Below are 20,420 nucleotides of genomic sequence, written 5' to 3' on the forward strand. Positions count from 1 at the left end.
AGAGTGCCTGTTGGCAATTTATATCCCACCCATCAGCGTAGAAAGGCTCCCATGTCTCCATGGCCCGTCCTGCTTTTCTGGTTTTTACACTTTTTTCAGCATGGCCCTTTTGACCGAGGGCAAGCGAGACTTCTTTGTAGCGCTGATTTGCCCTTCCGGCTTGCTTGGTTGGCCAAAAAGGGCGTATGCGTTTTTTCCTGAATATATTCAGGAAAAAACGCATACGCCCTTTTTGGCCAAGGGCATCATTGTCAACGTTTTGCCGCTTTTCATGTGCTTTAAAGGCCAGTCGAATCTACCTCCTGAAATCTGTTTCCTGCAAATCTGCCTTGCTTTCAAATCCTCTTCGTTGCCTTCCATCAATATATTTGAGGACGAGAGTTCTCATTTGTAACTCTGTACGTTTGTGAATTGCAGTGCCCCTGAGCTCCATTTGTCTTTTCGCTTTTTTGGGAGCTGGCCGCAAAAGCGCAGGATTGCTTCAGGCCCTATTTTGGTTCTGGGGGGCAGGCTGAGCCTGTGGTTCATTCTTCTTCCTGATGGGTAAATGGAGTGACCTGTGCCTGTTCCAACACCTAGGGCTAGTCTCTCGTTGGTTCCCCGTCTTCCCGTTTATCCTCAGGACAAATTGCAACCTGTACGAAACAGGAGGTTAAAGGTGCTGATTCTCCAAGTAGGGAGATGGTTAGTCAAGCGGCTGGAATGGCGAACCCGAGCACAAGGAGAGGAGAAATGAGGTGCGTTTTAGAAACCTTTCCCGATCTCACGGCATACCATCTTCTGTGTTTCCCATGCATGTTTTGATGTAAGAAGATGCCCTTGTACCTGGAGATTTGAGACCCATGGGGTGGGTACCCCACTGTATTACTTTAAAATATCTGCGTTTGCTCACCCAACCTCACCAATCCTCTCAGCCCCAAGAGTGTCCAGCCTTATATCTCATCCAGCTGTGGGTCTAGATGTGGTCAATCCAGGTTGCATCAGCGACCCTGAACGGATTTTGTAACAATTTCTCTCTCTTTCACTGTCTTTGTTTTGTGGGTTTTTTAAAGTAATTTATGTTTAGAATGGGGCTTGGCTGCTTTTCCCTGCAGTGTTTATGCCGCTTTACACCCTCTTGATTCACTTGCAGAGAGATATCAATACATAGGTTTTCAGATTCTTACTAGTCAGATATATCTTGTGTGGTGACTAGGGAGTGTTGAGTCCAGTCCACTGAGCAGGGAGTAGGCCTTGTCTATTACATATTTGGCTTATGGAGCGGTGTCTGAGCTAATTTCAAACCCTTGTTTTATGCATCACCGCACCCCACCTTTCCCGTTAAGCAGCCATAGTGTGTCTTCTAAAGGTGTGACTCTGTTCTGTTTTGTAATTCAGTTCAAGTGTAGCGATTTTGACATTCCCTCTATAAGCGATATCTTAGGATAAGTGTCTTTTTCTGTGTGACTTATTTCACTTAGAATCATCGTACCTAAATCCACACATCATGCTGCTAACTAGCTTTATGACATTAATTTCATGGCTGAGGGATATTCCATTGTGCCAAGTACCACCATTTCTTTATCCATTTTTCTCTTTCCTGGGATATTGAAGGTGTACTGAAGTGGAGGTTCTTGCAAACAGAGCAGCCGTAAAGTTTGGGTGCCTGTGTCTTGTTGATTTTTAGTTTTCCCAATTTATACGCCCATGATTGGAAGTGCCCTATGCTCTCTAAGCTGTGTTTATTACTTGTTTCAGGACACACAGTACACTTCTCCAGAGTGCCTGTTGGCAATTTACATCCCACCCATCAGCGTAGAAAGGCTCCCATGTCTCCATGACCTGTCCTGCTTTTCTGGTTTTTACACTTTTTTCAGCATGGCCCTTTTGACCGAGGGCAAGCGAGACTTCTTTGTAGCGCTGATTTGCCCTTCCGGCTTGCTTGGTTGGCCAAAAAGGGCGTATGCGTTTTTTCCTGAATATATTCAGGAAAAAACGCATACGCCCTTTTTGGCCAAGGGCATCATTGTCAACGTTTTGCCGCTTTTCATGTGCTTTAAAGGCCAGTCGAATCTACCTCCTTAAATCAGATTCCTGCAAATCTGCCTTGCTTTCAAATCCTCTTCGTTGCCTTCCTTCAATATATTTGAGGACGAGAGTTCTCATTTGTAACTCTGCACGTTTGTGAATTGCAGTGCCCCTGAGCTCCATTTGTCTTCTCGCTTTTTTGGGAGCTGGCCGCAAAAGTGCAGGATTGCTTCAGGCCCTATTTTGGTTCTGGGGGGCAGGCTGAGCCTGTGGTTCATTCTTCTTCCTGATGGGTAAATGGAGTGACCTGTGCCTGTTCCAACACCTAGGGCTAGTCTCTCGTTGGTTCCCCGTCTTCCCGTTCATCCTCAGGACAAATTGCAACCTGTACGAAACAGGAGGTTAAAGGTGCTGATTCTCCAAGTAGGGAGATGGTTAGTCAAGCAGCTGGAATGGCGAACCCGAGCACAAGGAGAGGAGAAATGAGGTGCGTTTTAGAAACCTTTCCCGATCTCACGGCATACCATCTTCTGTGTTTCCCATGCATGTTTTGATGTGAGAAGATGCCCTTGTACCTGGAGATTTTAGACCCATGGGGTGGGTACCCCGCGGTATTACTTTAAAATATCTGAGTTTGCTCACCCAACCTCACCAATCCTCTCAGCCCCAAGAGTGTCCAGCCTTATGTCTCATCCAGCTGTGGGTCTAGATACGGTCAATCCAGGTTGCATCAGCGACCCTGAACGGATTTTGTAAGAATTTCTCTCTCTTTCACTGTCTTTGTTTTGTGGGTTTTTTAAAGTAATTTATGTTTAGAATGGGGCTTGGCTGCTTTTCCCTGCTGTGTTTATGCCGCTTTACACCCTCTTGATTCACTTGCAGAGAGATATCAATACATAGGTTTTCAGATTCTTACTAGTCAGATATATCTTGTGCGGTGACTAGGGAGTGTTGAGTCCAGTCCACTGAGCAGGGAGTAGGCCTTGTCTATTACATATTTGGCTTATGGAGCGGTGTCTGAGCTAATTTCAAACCCTTGTTTTATGCATCACCGCACCCCACCTTTCCCGTTAAGCAGCCATAGTGTGTCTTCTAAAGGTGTGACTCTGTTCTGTTTTGTAATTCAGTTCAAGTGTCGCGATTTTGACATTCCCTCTATAAGCGATATCTTAGGATCAGGGTCTTTTTCTGTGTGACTTATTTCACTTAGAATCATCGTACCTAAATCCACACATCATGCTGCTAACTAGCTTTATGACATTAATTTCATGGCTGAGGGATATTCCATTGTGCCAAGTACCACCATTTCTTTATCCATTTATCTCTTTCCTGGGATATTGAAGGTGTACTGAAGTGGAGGTTCTTGCAAACAGAGCAGCCGTAAAGTTTGGGGTGCCTGTGTCTTGTTGATTTTTAGTTTTCCCAATTTATACGCCCATGATTGGAAGTGCCCTATGCTCTCTAAGCTGTGTTTATTACTTGTTTCAGGACACACAGTACACTTCTCCAGAGTGCCTGTTGGCAATTTACATCCCACCCATCAGCGTAGAAAGGCTCCCATGTCTCCATGGCCTGTCCTGCTTTTCTGGTTTTTACACTTTTTTCAGCATGGCCCTTTTGACCGAGGGCAAGCGAGACTTCTTTGTAGCGCTGATTTGCCCTTCCGGCTTGCTTGGTTGGCCAAAAAGGGCGTATGCGTTTTTTCCTGAATATATTCAGGAAAAAACGCATACGCCCTTTTTGGCCAAGGGCATCATTGTCAACGTTTTGCCGCTTTTCATGTGCTTTAAAGGCCAGTCGAATCTACCTCCTTAAATCAGATTCCTGCAAATCTGCCTTGCTTTCAAATCCTCTTCGTTGCCTTCCTTCAATATATTTGAGGACGAGAGTTCTCATTTGTAACTCTGCACGTTTGTGAATTGCAGTGCCCCTGAGCTCCATTTGTCTTCTCGCTTTTTTGGGAGCTGGCCGCAAAAGTGCAGGATTGCTTCAGGCCCTATTTTGGTTCTGGGGGGCAGGCTGAGCCTGTGGTTCATTCTTCTTCCTGATGGGTAAATGGAGTGACCTGTGCCTGTTCCAACACCTAGGGCTAGTCTCTCGTTGGTTCCCCGTCTTCCCGTTCATCCTCAGGACAAATTGCAACCTGTACGAAACAGGAGGTTAAAGGTGCTGATTCTCCAAGTAGGGAGATGGTTAGTCAAGCAGCTGGAATGGCGAACCCGAGCACAAGGAGAGGAGAAATGAGGTGCGTTTTAGAAACCTTTCCTGATCTCACGGCATACCATCTTCTGGGTTTCCCATGCATGTTTTGATGTGAGAAGATGCCCTTGTTCCTGGAGATTTGAGACCCATGGGGTGGGTACCCCGCGGTATTACTTTAAAATATCTGCGTTTGCTCACCCAACCTCACCAATCCTCTCAGCCCCAAGAGTGTCCAGCCTTATGTCTCATCCAGCTGTGGGTCTAGATACGGTCAATCCAGGTTGCATCAGCGACCCTGAACGGATTTTGTAACAATTTCTCTCTCTTTCACTGTCTTTGTTTTGTGGGTTTTTTAAAGTAATTTATGTTTAGAATGGGGCTTGGCTGCTTTTCCCTGCTGTGTTTATGCCGCTTTACACCCTTTTGATTCACTTGCAGAGAGATATCAATACATAGGTTTTCAGATTCTTACTAGTCAGATATATCTTGTGCGGTGACTAGGGAGTGTTGAGTCCAGTCCATTGAGCAGGGAGTAGGCCTTGTCTATTACATATTTGGCCTATGGAGCGGTGTCTGAGCTAATTTCAAACCCTTGTTTTATGCATCACCTCACCCCACCTTTCCCGTTAAGCAGCCATAGTGTGTCTTCTAAAGGTGTGACTCTGTTCTGTTTTGTAATTCAGTTCAAGTGTAGCGATTTTGACATTCCCTCTATAAGCGATATCTTAGGATAAGTGTCTTTTTCTGTGTGACTTATTTCACTTAGAATGATCGTACCTAAATCCACTCATCATGCTGCTAACTAGCTTCATGACATTAATTTCATGGCTGAGGGATATTCCATTGTGCCAAGTACCACCATTTCTTTATCCATTTTTCTCTTTCCTGGGATATTGAAGGTGTACTGAAGTGGAGGTTCTTGCAAACAGAGCAGCCGTAAAGTTTGGGGTGCCTGTGTCTTGTTGATTTTTAGTTTTCCCAATTTATACGCCCATGAGTGGAAGTGCCCTATGCTCTCTAAGCTGTGTTTATTACTTGTTTCAGGACACACAGTACACTTCTCCAGAGTGCCTGTTGGCAATTTACATCCCACCCATCAGCGTAGAAAGGCTCCCATGTCTCCATGGCCTGTCCTGCTTTTCTGGTTTTTACACTTTTTTCAGCATGGCCCTTTTGACCGAGGGCAAGCGAGACTTCTTTGTAGCGCTGATTTGCCCTTCCGGCTTGCTTGGTTGGCCAAAAAGGGCGTATGTGTTTTTTCCTGAATATATTCAGGAAAAAACGCATACGCCCTTTTTGGCCAAGGGCATCATTGTCAACGTTTTGCCGCTTTTCATGTGCTTTAAAGGCCAGTCGAATCTACCTCCTTAAATCAGATTCCTGCAAATCTGCCTTGCTTTCAAATCCTCTTCGTTGCCTTCCTTCAATATATTTGAGGACGAGAGTTCTCATTTGTAACTCTGCACGTTTGTGAATTGCAGTGCCCCTGAGCTCCATTTGTCTTCTCGCTTTTTTGGGAGCTGGCCGCAAAAGTGCAGGATTGCTTCAGGCCCTATTTTGGTTCTGGGGGGCAGGCTGAGCCTGTGTTTCAATCTTCTTCCTGATGGGTAAATGGAGTGACCTGTGCCTGTTCCAACACCTAGGGCTAGTCTCTCGTTGGTTCCCCGTCTTCCCGTTCATCCTCAGGACAAATTGCAACCTGTACGAAACAGGAGGTTAAAGGTGCTGATTCTCCAAGTAGGGAGATGGTTAGTCAAGCAGCTGGAATGGCGAACCCGAGCACAAGGAGAGGAGAAATGAGGTGCGTTTTAGAAACCTTTCCCGATCTCACGGCATACCATCTTCTGTGTTTCCCATGCATGTTTTGATGTGAGAAGATGCCCTTGTACCTGGAGATTTTAGACCCATGGGGTGGGTACCCCGCGGTACTACTTTAAAATATCTGCGTTTGCTCACCCAACCTCACCAATCCTCTCAGCCCCAAGAGTGTCCAGCCTTATGTCTCATCCAGCTGTGGGTCTAGATACGGTCAATCCAGGTTGCATCAGCGACCCTGAACGGATTTTGTAACAATTTCTCTCTCTTTCACTGTCTTTGTTTTGTGGGTTTTTTAAAGTAATTTATGTTTAGAATGGGGCTTGGCTGCTTTTCCCTGCTGTGTTTATGCCGCTTTACACCCTCTTGATTCACTTGCAGAGAGATATCAATACATAGGTTTTCAGATTCTTACTAGTCAGATATATCTTGTGCGGTGACTAGGGAGTGTTGAGTCCAGTCCATTGAGCAGGGAGTAGGCCTTGTCTATTACATATTTGGCCTATGGAGCGGTGTCTGAGCTAATTTCAAACCCTTGTTTTATGCATCACCTCACCCCACCTTTCCCGTTAAGCAGCCATAGTGTGTCTTCTAAAGGTGTGACTCTGTTCTGTTTTGTAATTCAGTTCAAGTGTAGCGATTTTGACATTCCCTCTATAAGCGATATCTTAGGATAAGTGTCTTTTTCTGTGTGACTTATTTCACTTAGAATCATCGTACCTAAATCCACTCATCATGCTGCTAACTAGCTTCATGACATTAATTTCATGGCTGAGGGATATTCCATTGTGCCAAGTACCACCATTTCTTTATCCATTTTTCTCTTTCCTGGGATATTGAAGGTGTACTGAAGTGGAGGTTCTTGCAAACAGAGCAGCCGTAAAGTTTGGGGTGCCTGTGTCTTGTTGATTTTTAGTTTTCCCAATTTATACGCCCATGAGTGGAAGTGCCCTATGCTCTCTAAGCTGTGTTTATTACTTGTTTCAGGACACACAGTACACTTCTCCAGAGTGCCTGTTGGCAATTTACATCCCACCCATCAGCGTAGAAAGGCTCCCATGTCTCCATGGCCTGTCCTGCTTTTCTGGTTTTTACACTTTTTTCAGCATGGCCCTTTTGACCGAGGGCAAGCGAGACTTCTTTGTAGCGCTGATTTGCCCTTCCGGCTTGCTTGGTTGGCCAAAAAGGGCGTATGCGTTTTTTCCTGAATATATTCAGGAAAAAACGCATACGCCCTTTTTGGCCAAGGGCATCATTGTCAACGTTTTGCCGCTTTTCATGTGCTTTAAAGGCCAGTCGAATCTACCTCCTTAAATCAGATTCCTGCAAATCTGCCTTGCTTTCAAATCCTCTTCGTTGCCTTCCTTCAATATATTTGAGGACGAGAGTTCTCATTTGTAACTCTGCACGTTTGTGAATTGCAGTGCCCCTGAGCTCCATTTGTCTTCTCGCTTTTTTGGGAGCTGGCCGCAAAAGTGCAGGATTGCTTCAGGCCCTATTTTGGTTCTGGGGGGCAGGCTGAGCCTGTGTTTCATTCTTCTTCCTGATGGGTAAATGGAGTGACCTGTGCCTGTTCCAACACCTAGGGCTAGTCTCTCGTTGGTTCCCCGTCTTCCCGTTCATCCTCAGGACAAATTGCAACCTGTACGAAACAGGAGGTTAAAGGTGCTGATTCTCCAAGTAGGGAGATGGTTAGTCAAGCAGCTGGAATGGCGAACCCGAGCACAAGGAGAGGAGAAATGAGGTGCGTTTTAGAAACCTTTCCCGATCTCACGGCATACCATCTTCTGTGTTTCCCATGCATGTTTTGATGTGAGAAGATGCCCTTGTACCTGGAGATTTTAGACCCATGGGGTGGGTACCCCGCGGTACTACTTTAAAATATCTGCGTTTGCTCACCCAACCTCACCAATCCTCTCAGCCCCAAGAGTGTCCAGCCTTATGTCTCATCCAGCTGTGGGTCTAGATACGGTCAATCCAGGTTGCATCAGCGACCCTGAACGGATTTTGTAAGAATTTCTCTCTCTTTCACTGTCTTTGTTTTGTGGGTTTTTTAAAGTAATTTATGTTTAGAATGGGGCTTGGCTGCTTTTCCCTGCTGTGTTTATGCCGCTTTACACCCTCTTGATTCACTTGCAGAGAGATATCAATACATAGGTTTTCAGATTCTTACTAGTCAGATATATCTTGTGCGGTGACTAGGGAGTGTTGAGTCCAGTCCACTGAGCAGGGAGTAGGCCTTGTCTATTACATATTTGGCTTATGGAGCGGTGTCTGAGCTAATTTCAAACCCTTGTTTTATGCATCACCGCACCCCACCTTTCCCGTTAAGCAGCCATAGTGTGTCTTCTAAAGGTGTGACTCTGTTCTGTTTTGTAATTCAGTTCAAGTGTCGCGATTTTGACATTCCCTCTATAAGCGATATCTTAGGATCAGGGTCTTTTTTTGTGTGACTTATTTCACTTAGAATCATCGTACCTAAATCCACACATCATGCTGCTAACTAGCTTTATGACATTAATTTCATGGCTGAGGGATATTCCATTGTGCCAAGTACCACCATTTCTTTATCCATTTTTCTCTTTCCTGGGATATTGAAGGTGTACTGAAGTGGAGGTTCTTGCAAACAGAGCAGCCGTAAAGTTTGGGGTGCCTGTGTCTTGTTGATTTTTAGTTTTCCCAATTTATACGCCCATGATTGGAAGTGCCCTATGCTCTCTAAGCTGTGTTTATTACATGTTTCAGGACACACAGTACACTTCTCCAGAGTGCCTGTTGGCAATTTACATCCCACCCATCAGCGTAGAAAGGCTCCCATGTCTCCATGGCCTGTCCTGCTTTTCTGGTTTTTACACTTTTTTCAGCATGGCCCTTTTGACCGAGGGCAAGCGAGACTTCTTTGTAGCGCTGATTTGCCCTTCCGGCTTGCTTGGTTGGCCAAAAAGGGCGTATGCGTTTTTTCCTGAATATATTCAGGAAAAAACGCATACGCCCTTTTTGGCCAAGGGCATCATTGTCAACGTTTTGCCGCTTTTCATGTGCTTTAAAGGCCAGTCGAATCTACCTCCTTAAATCAGATTCCTGCAAATCTGCCTTGCTTTCAAATCCTCTTCGTTGCCTTCCTTCAATATATTTGAGGACGAGAGTTCTCATTTGTAACTCTGCACGTTTGTGAATTGCAGTGCCCCTGAGCTCCATTTGTCTTCTCGCTTTTTTGGGAGCTGGCCGCAAAAGTGCAGGATTGCTTCAGGCCCTATTTTGGTTCTGGGGGGCAGGCTGAGCCTGTGGTTCATTCTTCTTCCTGATGGGTAAATGGAGTGACCTGTGCCTGTTCCAACACCTAGGGCTAGTCTCTCGTTGGTTCCCCGTCTTCCCGTTCATCCTCAGGACAAATTGCAACCTGTACGAAACAGGAGGTTAAAGGTGCTGATTCTCCAAGTAGGGAGATGGTTAGTCAAGCAGCTGGAATGGCGAACCCGAGCACAAGGAGAGGAGAAATGAGGTGCGTTTTAGAAACCTTTCCTGATCTCACGGCATACCATCTTCTGGGTTTCCCATGCGTGTTTTGATGTGAGAAGATGCCCTTGTTCCTGGAGATTTGAGACCCATGGGGTGGGTACCCCGCGGTATTACTTTAAAATATCTGCGTTTGCTCACCCAACCTCACCAATCCTCTCAGCCCCAAGAGTGTCCAGCCTTATGTCTCATCCAGCTGTGGGTCTAGATACGGTCAATCCAGGTTGCATCAGCGACCCTGAACGGATTTTGTAAGAATTTCTCTCTCTTTCACTGTCTTTGTTTTGTGGGTTTTTTAAAGTAATTTATGTTTAGAATGGGGCTTGGCTGCTTTTCCCTGCTGTGTTTATGCCGCTTTACACCCTCTTGATTCACTTGCAGAGAGATATCAATACATAGGTTTTCAGATTCTTACTAGTCAGATATATCTTGTGCGGTGACTAGGGAGTGTTGAGTCCAGTCCACTGAGCAGGGAGTAGGCCTTGTCTATTACATATTTGGCTTATGGAGCGGTGTCTGAGCTAATTTCAAACCCTTGTTTTATGCATCACCGCACCCCACCTTTCCCGTTAAGCAGCCATAGTGTGTCTTCTAAAGGTGTGACTCTGTTCTGTTTTGTAATTCAGTTCAAGTGTAGCGATTTTGACATTCCCTCTATAAGCGATATCTTAGGATAAGTGTCTTTTCTGTGTGACTTATTTCACTTAGAATCATCCTACCTAAATCCACACATCATGCTGCTAACTAGCTTTATGACATTAATTTCATGGCTGAGGGATATTCCATTGTGCCAAGTACCACCATTTCTTTATCCATTTTTCTCTTTCCTGGGGTATTGAAGGTGTACTGAAGTGGAGGTTCTTGCAAACAGAGCAGCCGTAAAGTTTGGGGTGCCTGTATCTTGTTGATTTTTAGTTTTCCCAATTTATACGCCCATGCGTGGAAGTGCCCTATGCTCTCTAAGCTGTGTTTATTACTTGTTTCAGGACACACCGTACACTTCTCCAGAGTGCCTGTTGGCAATTTACATCCCGCCCATCAGCGTAGCAAGGCTCCCATGTCTCCATGGCCTGTCCTGCTTTTCTGGTTTTTACACTGTTTTCAGCATGGCCCTTTTGACCGAGGGCAAGCGAGACTTCTTTGTAGCGCTGATTTGCCCTTCCGGCTTGCTTGGTTGGCCAAAAAGGGCGTATGCGGTTTTTCCTGAATATATTCAGGAAAAACCGCATACGCCCTTTTTGGCCAAGGGCATCATTGTCAACGTTTTGCCGCTTTTCATGTGCTTTAAAGGCCAGTCGAATCTACCTCCTGAAATCAGTTTCCTGCAAATCTGCCTTGCTTTCAAATCCTCTTCGTTGCCTTCCTTCAATATATTTGAGGACGAGAGTTCTCATTTGTAACTCTGCACGTTTGTGAATTGCAGTGCCCCTGAGCTCATTTGTCTTCTCGCTTTTTTGGGAGCTGGCCGCAAAAGCGCAGGATTGCTTCAGGCCCTATTTTGGTTCTGGGGGGCAGGCTGAGCCTGTGGTTCATTCTTCTTCCTGATGGGTAAATGGAGTGACCTGTGCCTGTTCCAACACCTAGGGCTAGTCTCTCGTTGGTTCCCCGTCTTCCCGTTCATCCTCAGGAAAAATTGCAACCTGTACGAAACAGGAGGTTAAAGGTGCTGATTCTCCAAGTAGGGAGATGGTTAGTCAAGCAGCTGGAATGGCGAACCCGAGCACAAGGAGAGGAGAAATGAGGTGCGTTTTAGAAACCTTTCCCGATCTCACGGCATACCATCTTCTGTGTTTCCCATGCATGTTTTGATGTAAGAAGATGCCCTTGTACCTGGAGATTTGAGACCCATGGGGTGGGTACCCCGCGGTATTACTTTAAAATATCTGCGTTTGCTCACCCAACCTCACCAATCCTCTCAGCCCCAAGAGTGTCCAGCCTTATGTCTCATCCAGCTGTGGGTCTAGATATGGTCAATCCAGGTTGCATCAGCGACCCTGAACGGATTTTGTAAGAATTTCTCTCTCTTTCACTGTCTTTGTTTTGTGGGTTTTTTAAAGTAATTTATGTTTAGAATGGGGCTTGGCTGCTTTTCCCTGCTGTGTTTATGCCGCTTTACACCGTCTTGATTCACTTGCAGAGAGATATCAATACATAGGTTTTCAGATTCTTACTAGTCAGATATATCTTGTGCGGTGACTAGGGAGTGTTGAGTCCAGTCCACTGAGCAGGGAGTAGGCCTTGTCTATTACATATTTGGCTTATGGAGCGGTGTCTGAGCTAATTTCAAACCCTTGTTTTATGCATCACCGCACCCCTCCTTTCCCGTTAAGCAGCCATAGTGTGTCTTCTAAAGGGGTGACTCTGTTCTGTTTTGTAATTCAGTTCAAGTGTAGCGATTTTGACATTCCCTCTATAAGCGATATCTTAGGATAAGTGTCTTTTTCTGTGTGACTTATTTCACTTAGAATCATCGTACCTAAATCCACTCATCATGCTGCTAACTAGCTTTATGACAATAATTTCATGGCTGAGGGATATTCCATTGTGCCAAGTACCACCATTTCTTTATCCATTTTTCTCTTTCCTGGGATATTGAAGGTGTACTGAAGTGGAGGTTCTTGCAAACAGAGCAGCCGTAAAGTTTGGGGTGCCTGTGTCTTGTTGATTTTTACTTTTCCCAATTTATACGCCCATGAGTGGAAGTGCCCTATGCTCTCTAAGCTGTGTTTATTACTTGTTTCAGGACACACAGTACACTTCTCCAGAGTGCCTGTTGGCAATTTACATCCCACCCATCAGCGTAGAAAGGCTCCCATGTCTCCATGGCCTGTCCTGCTTTTCTGGTTTTTACACTTTTTTCAGCATGGCCCTTTTGACCGAGGGCAAGCGAGACTTCTTTGTAGCGCTGATTTGCCCTTCCGGCTTGCTTGGTTGGCCAAAAAGGGCGTATGCGTTTTTTCCTGAATATATTCAGGAAAAAACGCATACGCCCTTTTTGGCCAAGGGCATCATTGTCAACGTTTTGCCGCTTTTCATGTGCTTTAAAGGCCAGTCGAATCTACCTCCTTAAATCAGATTCCTGCAAATCTGCCTTGCTTTCAAATCCTCTTCGTTGCCTTCCTTCAATATATTTGAGGACGAGAGTTCTCATTTGTAACTCTGCACGTTTGTGAATTGCAGTGCCCCTGAGCTCCATTTGTCTTCTCGCTTTTTTGGGAGCTGGCCGCAAAAGTGCAGGATTGCTTCAGGCCCTATTTTGGTTCTGGGGGGCAGGCTGAGCCTGTGGTTCATTCTTCTTCCTGATGGGTAAATGGAGTGACCTGTGCCTGTTCCAACACCTAGGGCTAGTCTCTCGTTGGTTCCCCGTCTTCCCGTTCATCCTCAGGACAAATTGCAACCTGTACGAAACAGGAGGTTAAAGGTGCTGATTCTCCAAGTAGGGAGATGGTTAGTCAAGCAGCTGGAATGGCGAACCCGAGCACAAGGAGAGGAGAAATGAGGTGCGTTTTAGAAACCTTTCCTGATCTCACGGCATACCATCTTCTGGGTTTCCCATGCATGTTTTGATGTGAGAAGATGCCCTTGTTCCTGGAGATTTGAGACCCATGGGGTGGGTACCCCGCGGTATTACTTTAAAATATCTGCGTTTGCTCACCCAACCTCACCAATCCTCTCAGCCCCAAGAGTGTCCACCCTTATGTCTCATCCAGCTGTGGGTCTAGATACGGTCAATCCAGGTTGCATCAGCGACCCTGAACGGATTTTGTAACAATTTCTCTCTCTTTCACTGTCTTTGTTTTGTGGGTTTTTTAAAGTAATTTATGTTTAGAATGGGGCTTGGCTGCTTTTCCCTGCTGTGTTTATGCCGCTTTACACCCTCTTGATTCACTTGCAGAGAGATATCAATACATAGGTTTTCAGATTCTTACTAGTCAGATATATCTTGTGCGGTGACTAGGGAGTGTTGAGTCCAGTCCATTGAGCAGGGAGTAGGCCTTGTCTATTACATATTTGGCCTATGGAGCGGTGTCTGAGCTAATTTCAAACCCTTGTTTTATGCATCACCTCACCCCACCTTTCCCGTTAAGCAGCCATAGTGTGTCTTCTAAAGGTGTGACTCTGTTCTGTTTTGTAATTCAGTTCAAGTGTAGCGATTTTGACATTCCCTCTATAAGCGATATCTTAGGATAAGTGTCTTTTTCTGTGTGACTTATTTCACTTAGAATGATCGTACCTAAATCCACTCATCATGCTGCTAACTAGCTTCATGACATTAATTTCATGGCTGAGGGATATTCCATTGTGCCAAGTACCACCATTTCTTTATCCATTTTTCTCTTTCCTGGGATATTGAAGGTGTACTGAAGTGGAGGTTCTTGCAAACAGAGCAGCCGTACAGTTTGGGGTGCCTGTGTCTTGTTGATTTTTAGTTTTCCCAATTTATACGCCCATGAGTGGAAGTGCCCTATGCTCTCTAAGCTGTGTTTATTACTTGTTTCAGGACACACAGTACACTTCTCCAGAGTGCCTGTTGGCAATTTACATCCCACCCATCAGCGTAGAAAGGCTCCCATGTCTCCATGGCCTGTCCTGCTTTTCTGGTTTTTACACTTTTTTCAGCATGGCCCTTTTGACCGAGGGCAAGCGAGACTTCTTTGTAGCGCTGATTTGCCCTTCCGGCTTGCTTGGTTGGCCAAAAAGGGCGTATGCGTTTTTTCCTGAATATATTCAGGAAAAAACGCATACGCCCTTTTTGGCCAAGGGCATCATTGTCAACGTTTTGCCGCTTTTCATGTGCTTTAAAGGCCAGTCGAATCTACCTCCTTAAATCAGATTCCTGCAAATCTGCCTTGCTTTCAAATCCTCTTCGTTGCCTTCCTTCAATATATTTGAGGACGAGAGTTCTCATTTGTAACTCTGCACGTTTGTGAATTGCAGTGCCCCTGAGCTCCATTTGTCTTCTCGCTTTTTTGGGAGCTGGCCGCAAAAGTGCAGGATTGCTTCAGGCCCTATTTTGGTTCTGGGGGGCAGGCTGAGCCTGTGTTTCATTCTTCTTCCTGATGGGTAAATGGAGTGACCTGTGCCTGTTCCAACACCTAGGGCTAGTCTCTCGTTGGTTCCCCGTCTTCCCGTTCATCCTCAGGACAAATTGCAACCTGTACGAAACAGGAGGTTAAAGGTGCTGATTCTCCAAGTAGGGAGATGGTTAGTCAAGCAGCTGGAATGGCGAACCCGAGCACAAGGAGAGGAGAAATGAGGTGCGTTTTAGAAACCTTTCCCGATCTCACGGCATACCATCTTCTGTGTTTCCCATGCATGTTTTGATGTGAGAAGATGCCCTTGTACCTGGAGATTTTAGACCCATGGGGTGGGTACCCCGCGGTACTACTTTAAAATATCTGCGTTTGCTCACCCAACCTCACCAATCCTCTCAGCCCCAAGAGTGTCCAGCCTTATGTCTCATCCAGCTGTGGGTCTAGATACGGTCAATCCAGGTTGCATCAGCGACCCTGAACGGATTTTGTAAGAATTTCTCTCTCTTTCACTGTCTTTGTTTTGTGGGTTTTTTAAAGTAATTTATGTTTAGAATGGGGCTTGGCTGCTTTTCCCTGCTGTGTTTATGCCGCTTTACACCCTCTTGATTCACTTGCAGAGAGATATCAATACATAGGTTTTCAGATTCTTACTAGTCAGATATATCTTGTGCGGTGACTAGGGAGTGTTGAGTCCAGTCCACTGAGCAGGGAGTAGGCCTTGTCTATTACATATTTGGCTTATGGAGCGGTGTCTGAGTTAATTTCAAACCCTTGTTTTATGCATCACCGCACCCCACCTTTCCCGTTAAGCAGCCATAGTGTGTCTTCTAAAGGTGTGACTCTGTTCTGTTTTGTAATTCAGTTCAAGTGTCGCGATTTTGACATTCCCTCTATAAGCGATATCTTAGGATCAGGGTCTTTTTCTGTGTGACTTATTTCACTTAGAATCATCGTACCTAAATCCACACATCATGCTGCTAACTAGCTTTATGACATTAATTTCATGGCTGAGGGATATTCCATTGTGCCAAGTACCACCATTTCTTTATCCATTTTTCTCTTTCCTGGGATATTGAAGGTGTACTGAAGTGGAGGTTCTTGCAAACAGAGCAGCCGTAAAGTTTGGGGTGCCTGTGTCTTGTTGATTTTTAGTTTTCCCAATTTATACGCCCATGATTGGAAGTGCCCTATGCTCTCTAAGCTGTGTTTATTACTTGTTTCAGGACACACAGTACACTTCTCCAGAGTGCCTGTTGGCAATTTACATCCCACCCAATAAGCGTAGAAAGGCTCCCATGTCTCCATGGCCTGTCCTGCTTTTCTGGTTTTTACACTTTTTTCAGCATGGCCCTTTTGACCGAGGGCAAGCGAGACTTCTTTGTAGCGCTGATTTGCCCTTCCGGCTTGCTTGGTTGGCCAAAAAGGGCGTATGCGTTTTTTCCTGAATATATTCAGGAAAAAACGCATACGCCCTTTTTGGCCAAGGGCATCATTGTCAACGTTTTGCCGCTTTTCATGTGCTTTAAAGGCCAGTCGAATCTACCTCCTTAAATCAGATTCCTGCAAATCTGCCTTGCTTTCAAATCCTCTTCGTTGCCTTCCTTCAATATATTTGAGGACGAGAGTTCTCATTTGTAACTCTGCACGTTTGTGAATTGCAGTGCCCCTGAGCTCCATTTGTCTTCTCGCTTTTTTGGGAGCTGGCCGCAAAAGTGCAGGATTGCTTCAGGCCCTATTTTGGTTCTGGGGGGCAGGCTGAGCCTGTGGTTCATTCTTCTTCCTGATGGGTAAATGGAGTGACCTGTGCCTGTTCCAACACCTAGGGCTAGTCTCTCGTTGGTTCCCCGTCTTCCCGTTCATCCTCAGGACAAATTGCAACCTGTACGAAACAGGAGGTTAAAGGTGCTGATTCTCCAAGTAGGGAGATGGTTAGTCAAGCAGCTGGAATGGCGAACCCGAGCACAAGGAGAGGAGAAATGAGGTGCGTTTTAGAAACCTTTCCTGATCTCACGGCATACCATCTTCTGGGTTTCCCATGCGTGTTTTGATGTGAGAAGATGCCCTTGTTCCTGGAGATTTGAGACCCATGGGGTGGGTACCCCGCGGTATTACTTTAAAATATCTGTGTTTGCTCACCCAACCTCACCAATCCTCTCAGCCCCAAGAGTGTCCAGCCTTATGTCTCATCCAGCTGTGGGTCTAGATACGGTCAATCCAGGTTGCATCAGCGACCCTGAACGGATTTTGTAAGAATTTCTCTCTCTTTCACTGTCTTTGTTTTGTGGGTTTTTTAAAGTAATTTATGTTTAGAATGGGGCTTGGCTGCTTTTCCCTGCTGTGTTTATGCCGCTTTACACCCTCTTGATTCACTTGCAGAGAGATATCAATACATAGGTTTTCAGATTCTTACTAGTCAGATATATCTTGTGCGGTGACAAGGGAGTGTTGAGTCCAGTCCATTGAGCAGGGAGTAGGCCTTGTCTATTACATATTTGGCCTATGGAGCGGTGTCTGAGCTAATTTCAAACCCTTGTTTTATGCATCACCTCACCCCACCTTTCCCGTTAAGCAGCCATAGTGTGTCTTCTAAAGGTGTGACTCTGTTCTGTTTTGTAATTCAGTTCAAGTGTAGCGATTTTGACATTCCCTCTATAAGCGATATCTTAGGATAAGTGTCTTTTTCTGTGTGACTTATTTCACTTAGAATGATCGTACCTAAATCCACTCATCATGCTGCTAACTAGCTTCATTACATTAATTTCATGGCTGAGGGATATTCCATTGTGCCAAGTACCACCATTTCTTTATCCATTTTTATCTTTCCTGGGATATTGAAGGTGTACTGAAGTGGAGGTTCTTGCAAACAGAGCAGCCGTAAAGTTTGGGGTGCCTGTGTCTTGTTGATTTTTAGTTTTCCCAATTTATACGCCCATGAGTGGAAGTGCCCTATGCTCTCTAAGCTGTGTTTATTACTTGTTTCAGGACACACAGTACACTTCTCCAGAGTGCCTGTTGGCAATTTACATCCCACCCATCAGCGTAGAAAGGCTCCCATGTCTCCATGGCCTGTCCTGCTTTTCTGGTTTTTACACTTTTTTCAGCATGGCCCTTTTGACTGAGGGCAAGCGAGACTTCTTTGTAGCGCTGATTTGCCCTTCCGGCTTGCTTGGTTGGCCAAAAAGGGCGTATGCGTTTTTTCCTGAATATATTCAGGAAAAAACGCATACGCCCTTTTTGGCCAAGGGCATCATTGTCAACGTTTTGCCGCTTTTCATGTGCTTTAAAGGCCAGTCGAATCTACCTCCTGAAATCTGTTTCCTGCAAATCTGCCTTGCTTTCAAATCCTATTCGTTGCCTTCCTTCAATATATTTGAGTACGAGAGTTCTCATTTGTAACTCTGCACGTTTGTGAATTGCAGTGCCCCTGAGCTCCATTTGTCTTCTCGCTTTTTTGGGAGCTGGCCGCAAAAGCGCACGATTGCTTCAGGCCCTATTTTGGTTCTGGGGGGCAGGCTGAGCCTGTGGTTCATTCTTCTTCCTGATGGGTAAATGGAGTGACCTGTGCCTGTTCCAACACCTAGGGCTAGTCTCTCGTTGGTTCCCCGTCTTCCCGTTCATCCTCAGGACAAATTGCAACCTGTACGAAACAGGAGGTTAAAGGTGCTGATTCTCCAAGTAGGGAGATGGTTAGTCAAGCAGCTGGAATGGCGAACCCGAGCACAAGGAGAGGAGAAATGAGGTGCGTTTTAGAAACCTTTCCCGATCTCACGGCATACCATCTTCTGTGTTTCCCATGCATGTTTTGTTGTAAGAAGATGCCCTTGTACCTGGAGATTTGAGACCCATGGGGTGGGTACCCCGCGGTATTACTTTAAAATATCTGCGTTTGTTCACCCAACCTCACCAATCCTCTCAGCCCCAAGAGTGTCCAGCCTTATATCTCATCCAGCTGTGGGTCTAGATATGGTCAATCCAGGTTGCATCAGCGACCCTGAACGGATTTTGTAAGAATTTCTCTCTCTTTCACTGTCTTTGTTTTTTGGGTTTTTTAAAGTAATTTATGTTTAGAATGGGGCTTGGCTGCTTTTCCCTGCTGTGTTTATGCCGCTTTACACCCTCTTGATTCACTTGCAGAGAGATATCAATACATAGGTTTTCAGATTCTTACTAGTCAGATATATCTTGTGCGGTGACTAGGGAGTGTTGAGTCCAGTCCACTGAGCAGGGAGTAGGCCTTGTCTATTACATATTTGGCTTATGGAGCGGTGTCTGAGCTAATTTCAAACCCTTGTTTTATGCATCACCGCACCCCACCTTTCCCGTTAAGCAGCCATAGTGTGTCTTCTAAAGGTGTGACTCTGTTCTGTTTTGTAATTCAGTTCAAGTGTAGCGATTTTGACATTCCCTCTATAAGCGATATCTTAGGATAAGTGTCTTTTTCTGTGTGACTTATTTCACTTAGAATCATCCTACCTAAATCCACACATCATGCTGCTAACTAGCTTTATGACATTAATTTCATGGCTGAGGGATATTCCATTGTGCCAAGTACCACCATTTCTTTATCCATTTTTCTCTTTCCTGGGGTATTGAAGGTGTACTGAAGTGGAGGTTCTTGCAAACAGAGCAGCCGTAAAGTTTGGGGTGCCTGTGTCTTGTTGATTTTTAGTTTTCCCAATTTATACGCCCATGCGTGGAAGTGCCCTATGCTCTCTAAGCTGTGTTTATTACTTGTTTCAGGACACACCGTACACTTCTCCAGAGTGCCTGTTGGCAATTTACATCCCGCCCATCAGCGTAGCAAGGCTCCCATGTCTCCATGGCCTGTCCTGCTTTTCTGGTTTTTACACTGTTTTCAGCATGGCCCTTTTGACCGAGGGCAAGCGAGACTTCTTTGTAGCGCTGATTTGCCCTTCCGGCTTGCTTGGTTGGCCAAAAAGGGCGTATGCGTTTTTTCCTGAATATATTCAGGAAAAACCGCATACGCCCTTTTTGGCCAAGGGCATCATTGTCAACGTTTTGCCGCTTTTCATGTGCTTTAAAGGCCAGTCGAATCTACCTCCTGAAATCAGTTTCCTGCAAATCTGCCTTGCTTTCAAATCCTCTTCGTTGCCTTCCTTCAATATATTTGAGGACGAGAGTTCTCATTTGTAACTCTGCACGTTTGTGAATTGCAGTGCCCCTGAGCTCATTTGTCTTCTCGCTTTTTTGGGAGCTGGCCGCAAAAGCGCAGGATTGCTTCAGGCCCTATTTTGGTTCTGGGGGGCAGGCTGAGCCTGTGGTTCATTCTTCTTCCTGATGGGTAAATGGAGTGACCTGTGCCTGTTCCAACACCTAGGGCTAGTCTCTCGTTGGTTCCCCGTCTTCCCGTTCATCCTCAGGACAAATTGCAACCTGTACGAAACAGGAGGTTAAAGGTGCTGATTCTCCAAGTAGGGAGATGGTTAGTCAAGCAGCTGGAATGGCGAACCCGAGCACAAGGAGAGGAGAAATGAGGTGCGTTTTAGAAACCTTTCCCGATCTCACGGCATACCATCTTCTGTGTTTCCCATGCATGTTTTGATGTAAGAAGATGCCCTTGTACCTGGAGATTTGAGACCCATGGGGTGGGTACCCCGCGGTATTACTTTAAAATATCTGCGTTTGCTCACCCAACCTCACCAATCCTCTCAGCCCCAAGAGTGTCCAGCCTTATGTCTCATCCAGCTGTGGGTCTAGATATGGTCAATCCAGGTTGCATCAGCGACCCTGAACGGATTTTGTAAGAATTTCTCTCTCTTTCACTGTCTTTGTTTTGTGGGTTTTTTAAAGTAATTTATGTTTAGAATGGGGCTTGGCTGCTTT

Source organism: Eubalaena glacialis, chromosome 5, assembly GCF_028564815.1.
Source record: "Eubalaena glacialis isolate mEubGla1 chromosome 5, mEubGla1.1.hap2.+ XY, whole genome shotgun sequence".
In the NCBI taxonomy this organism is placed as follows: Eukaryota; Metazoa; Chordata; class Mammalia; order Artiodactyla; family Balaenidae; genus Eubalaena; species Eubalaena glacialis.